The following is a 5,852-nucleotide window of genomic DNA, read 5'->3' as shown; positions in this document are numbered from 1 at the left end:
TAGATAGATAGATAGATAGATGATAGATAGATAGATAGATAGATAGATAGATAGATAGATAGATAGATAGATAGATAGATAGATAATCAGCTTGCCTTGGTGGAAGAGGGAGGTTGGGAGTAGGTGGGGCTTGTCTCTTAAAAGAACAGTGTACCCAGGTGACAGACCAGGCCAGAAGATTAAACTTCCAGAAAAATTAGCAAAAACACACTTTCATATATGTGTCACCAACAAGTAGTTAGCACTGTCCAGAATACTGTAACTTTCAAGACACCGTTTAAATACCTTTTCTGTTAAGAGAACATTCCCCAATTTGTTACAGTCAACGTTAATTCTAGCCTTTTAGTTAATCTCTAAGCATTTCTCAATATTTTCTTATCTCACTGAATTTTGACTTTTGTTGGTGGTAGTACTGGGGTTCAAACACAGGGCCTTGCCAATGTCAGGCAAGCAGTTCACTGAGTTATATTACTAACTCATTTACGGTCTTTTAAAGTTAAGGACTGTGTAATATTTATGTTGCTATGATCAGCTCAGTAATCATTATAATGTTTTATAAGTAAATTGTTTTTCCTGTGAGTAAATTCTCCAATCCAGCATATATGTATATGCATATATATAATGAACAATATTTTAAAGAGAAGCAGAAAAAAATATTTAAAGAGATAGCATGTTACCCCAGGACACTTATTCCTAGGAAAATAATATGTTATTTGCATATTTAAATTATTTGTTCTATTTCCACAACTTTTCCAGGCCTTTCATTCAAGAAAAACCATGTGATTTGTCATGAAGATGTGTCTAAGTATTGTTGCTAATTTTAGGTACTAGTCTTTTTAACTCAAAATATATCCACTGTCTATAAATATCTTGGCAAATAAATGTTGATTAACATTCCAATGTTTGTATCTTATGCATAGCCAAGTCATAAACAATGCAGAAAGTAAAGACAGGCTGTAGAAAGAGTAAAAATAATTATAAGAATGTCCAGATGGCCTGAAGCCAGCAGGATAGCAAGTAACCTCCACTAGTCATAAAATCCTGCTGGGTTATTCCTAGCCTGGCTCTCAAGTTTTCACACAGCCCCTAGGCCTTCCTTTGAGTTACAAATATCTTTTATTGTCCATTGTGAATCTTGACTGAGAGTTTCCCGTAGATACAGCACCTATACAAAACTTGGTTGAGGAAAACCATGGTACCACATGAGTCAGGTATTATATTGTCAGAAGCTTCTATTAATTTGTTTTGAGATATGGAAATCTTCCAGCCAAAGTGTAAATATAAGAAAAAATAAAGATGCTGGGAGGCAAAGGCAAGGTGCTTCCATTCACTGAGACTGAGCCCCCTGCAGCCACAGAGGCTAAGTTCATTCTCAATGTGTCTCTGAGTCTTCATTTATTGAACACACATGAACTCACACACTTCGTGATGAAATACTGGTGACAAGTAATAAATACTTCAGCCTTGAAGATGTGCCAGAAAGGGAAGTTTATCATGTAATTAGCTTCAAAACCATGAAAGAATAAGAATGAATAATAATGGGTCTGATAAGGGAATAGCATACCAAAGCAAATTAATGAGCAACTAGCAGCATGGGCAAAAAAATTGTAAATCACAAACCAATAGGAAGTCTGACTACAGGCACCGTGAGCCAAGGGAACATTGCCAATTTCAAATTATAGCAATAGCCATGTTAAAAGTGTCTTGAATTAAAGAAATCTCCATGAAAATAAAAATAAAATTAAATCTTGTTAGTATGCCAAAAAAGGTAGTTTCAGAAAATTTGCTTTTCAAAAGACAACTTCATCCCAATTCTGCCTCCACCACCGAACTCCAAGTAACATGTATTCAGTGATATTAGCACATCTCCCAAGTAGCTGTTGTTCAAAGCTTGCCAATAAGTGCTTTGCTCCCTGCCTGCTTTTTTCTTTTTTTAATGGATAATATTTACTTTTTTATTGTTTTTATTGAGCTATATATTTTTCTCCACTCCCCTTTCTTCCTCTTCCCTTCCCTTCTACCCTCTCCCATGGTTCCCAGGTTCACAACTTACTCAGCAGATCTTGTCTTTTTCTTCTTCCCATGTAGATTAGATCCATTTATGTCTCAGGATCCTCTTTATTGTCTAGGTTTTCTAGGGTTGTGAATTTTAGACTGGTTATTTTTTGCTTTATATGTAAAAGCCACTTATTATTATGATAGAGTATATATTATATTCATTCTTCTGGATATGGTTACCTCACTCAATTTGATGCTTTCTACATCCATCCATTTGTCTGCAAATTTCAAGATGTCATTTTTTTTCCTGCATAGACTCAATTGTGTAAATGTGCCACTTTTTCCTTTTCCGTTCTTCAGTCCAGGGGCATTTAGGTTGTTTCTATTGCTATGACAAACAATGCTACTATTAACATAGTTGAGCAGATGTACTTGTGGTGTAGTTGAGCATCCTTTGGGTATGTACTTAAAAGTAGTACTGCTGGGGTCTTGAGGTAGGTTGTTTTCTAATTTCTGAGAAATTGCCATGCTAATATCCAAAGTGTCTGTACCAGTTTGTACTCATACATCTAAACTCTCTGGATCTAAGGATTGTAGCTCATTTATTAAAGACAAATGCATAGCATATTTATATTTCAGAATCTGGATTGCCTCAATCAGGATGATTTTTATAGTTTTATCCATTTGACTGCAAATTTCATGATGTTATTTTTTTTAACAGTTGAGTCATACTTTATTGTGTAAGTCTATGACATTTTTTAAATCTCTTAGTCTAATGAGGGGCATCTAAGTTGTTTCCAAGTCCTGGTTATTTTGAATAATGAAGCAATGAACATGGCTGAGAAAATGTATTTTTGGTAGGATGAAGCATTATTTGGATATATTCCCAGGATGGTATAACTGAATCTTGAGGTAGCTCTAGCCCTATCATTTGAGGAGCCACAACACTGATTCCCATAGTGGCTGTACAAATTTGCATTCCCACCAATAATGGAGGAATGTTGCCCTTGTTCCACATCCTCACCAGAATAGGCTGTCTTATTGCATTATTGATACTAGCCATACTGACAGGAGTAAGATAGAATTTCAAAATACTTTTGATTTGCAATTCTTTGGTGGCTTCTCACTCATTTGAGTCTCCTCTATTGAAAATTCCCTGTTTGGATCTATACTCCATTTTTAATATGGATTATTTGGGTTTTGTTATTTCTAGTTTTTTGAGTTCTTTATGTATTTTGGGTAACAGTGTTCTATTGAATCTGTAGTTGGTAAAAATCTTTTCCAGTTCTGTAGGCTGTTGCTTTGTCCAAATGATAGTGTCCTTTGTCATGCAAAAACTTCTTAGTTTCATCAGATCATAGCTATTAATTGTTGATTTTACTGTCTGTGCTAATGGTTTTCTGTTCAGGAAGCCTTCTTCTGTTCCAATAAGCTTAAAGCCATTTCCCATTTTCTCATCTATCAGGTTCACGGTATCTTGTTTCATGCTACAGTCTTTGATCCATTTCAAGTTCAGTTTTGTTTAGCATAATAAGTTTGGACTTGCTTGCTTTCTTCTACATGCCCCATCCAGTTTGAGTAGCACCATTTCTTAAAGATGATATTTTTTTCCCAATGTGTGATTCCTGATTAAAAAAAAAAAAAGCAGTTGACCATAGGTGTGTAAACCTTTTTTATAAAGGCAAGTTGGATTGTGATTAGAGTGTTTTCTGCATCTAATAAGATAATTATGTGTTTTTTTTCTTTCAGTTTGTTGATATAATGGATTACATTTGCTAATTTTTGTATATTGAACCATCCCTTCATTTCTGGGATGAAACCTACTTATTCATGGCAGATAATCCTTTTTATGTGTTCTTGGATTCAGCTTGTGTGTATTTAATGAGTATTTTTGCATCTGTGTTCATAAAAGAAATGGGTCTGTCAATCTCTTAACTTTGTTGAGTCCTTGTATGGTTTAGATTACAGGGTAACTGTTAGGAATAATTCCTAACGCCAGCTCTCTGTTGATGCACAATTTCCAATCAAGCCAAATAAAAACAAGCTTTATTTGGGTAATAGCAGGACAAGTTTATACCACATTGAGACTGTCTCCTGAGAAGGCAAAGAAAAGCGATTATATTTGATTCAATCATCAGAATACTTAGAGATAAATTTTATGCTTGGGCAGTCTGTAAGGGCTACAGCCAGTACACATTGTACATGGTTAACTTACACATTAGAAATAAACATTAAGTGGCCATGTTTATGCGTTTAAACCAGACAAAACTTTTCTTTCCAGTTGAATTCTTAGGCAGGGGGAGGGGCTGCAGGCCATTTGTACTTTCCTGGTAGGTCTGCTCCTGCAGCGGCTCTGCTCTGGTGTTCCCCTCTCTGCTGCTTTGGATCAGGAGTCATTTTGTGAGACCAAAACCAATTATCACCCAGGACAAGCAGTCATCTTTGGTACCTGGCCTTGCAGTGGTCTCTGCTCACATCTGTCCTGGCTCCTCCTTGGCATTTGAGCCTGGGACTGCAGTACCTGTGGGGGAGGGGCGATCCTCTCCCTGGCCTGCTGAAGTCTGGACTCCTGAGGCAGAGAGGGGCAGGGAAGGTTGGCAAAATCTACTATTAGATTCCTGAAACCCTAGAAGTGATAAAATAGGATTTGAAAGGGCCTGAGGCTCATAGGAACCTCTGGGTATGAGGACTAATAATCCTTTCAGTATCACTGTAGGGCTTTGTCAAAGATGGTTGAGAAATTTTGAAAATTCTTGTGGCAGGCATGTCCAGGTGAGCTGACCACTGAAGCCCCCGTCTTGGCCATGCCATTCAAAAGCAAAAAACGTCTGACTCTTGGCTTCAAAAATTAGGCTGAAGATGGCGTCCTTAAAATCTAGAACTGAATACACTTAAAGCTCTGGAGAGAGGGAGCTCAGGAGATTATAGAGGTTGGGAATTGTAACATAAATATTTTTAACCCATTTGCTAATCTCCCTAAGATCTTGCATGGGTCAAAAGTCATTGGTCCCTAACTTTTTAACTGGCAGAAGTGGGTAGTTTATGGAGACTGGCAAGGCACCAGGATTCCATGCTCCAGGAACTGATTAATATGTTTAGTAATACCAAACTTGGCCTCTGGGATCATGGGGTATTGCCTCACCCTCACCTGTTGGGCATTGGCTTTTAAGGTGACCAAAGACTCCTGAATCGCTAGTCCTAGTGGGCTAGTTTCTGCCCACACTCCTGGGATGGAGCACTGGAGTTCAGCCATTAGAGGAGATGCCTCTGTTAGAAGAGCCTGTGTTCTTTCAGATCTAGGCATAAGGCATAGACTTCAGGCTGTGGGGAGATCATCACCCTTTTTCCCAGTGAAATGAATTTGGCCTTTTATCTTAGCCAATAAGTCTCTTTCCAGGAGAGAGTAAGGGCATTTAGAGATAACTATGAAGGGATGTATAACTTTTTTTTCTTTCCAATTTTTCCATCTGTTTTGTGGTCCATGATTGCAGAGCTGTCCTTGTATTCCCCTTGAACCCACATTTGTTTGTCTGATAGAGGCCCCAGTGGAGTTTTAACATTGAAATGTGAGCTCTAGTGTCCACTAGGAAGGTTGTAGTTGCCCTGCTACTTTTAGGGTTACCTAAGGCTCAAGGGGAGGCTTAAACCCCATCTCCTTTAATAGTCTGGACCGGCCCAATTTTAGGATATTTTGTCCCTTCTTCCTTTGTGAGCATTGTCAGTTGGCTATTTAGGACAGTCTGTGTTCCCTCTGCCCATCAGGTCCTCAGCTCTTATCTGCCAGTTAGACTTTTGCCAGTCCCCGAACTTGCTTTTCAGGTGTTTCTCTGCTGTTATAAACCTTAGTGGCTATA

The sequence above is a fragment of the Microtus ochrogaster genome, chromosome 1 (genome assembly GCF_000317375.1).
Source record: "Microtus ochrogaster isolate Prairie Vole_2 chromosome 1, MicOch1.0, whole genome shotgun sequence".
Classification (NCBI taxonomy): Eukaryota; Metazoa; Chordata; class Mammalia; order Rodentia; family Cricetidae; genus Microtus; species Microtus ochrogaster.
Note: the sequence above shows the minus strand (reverse complement) of the source record.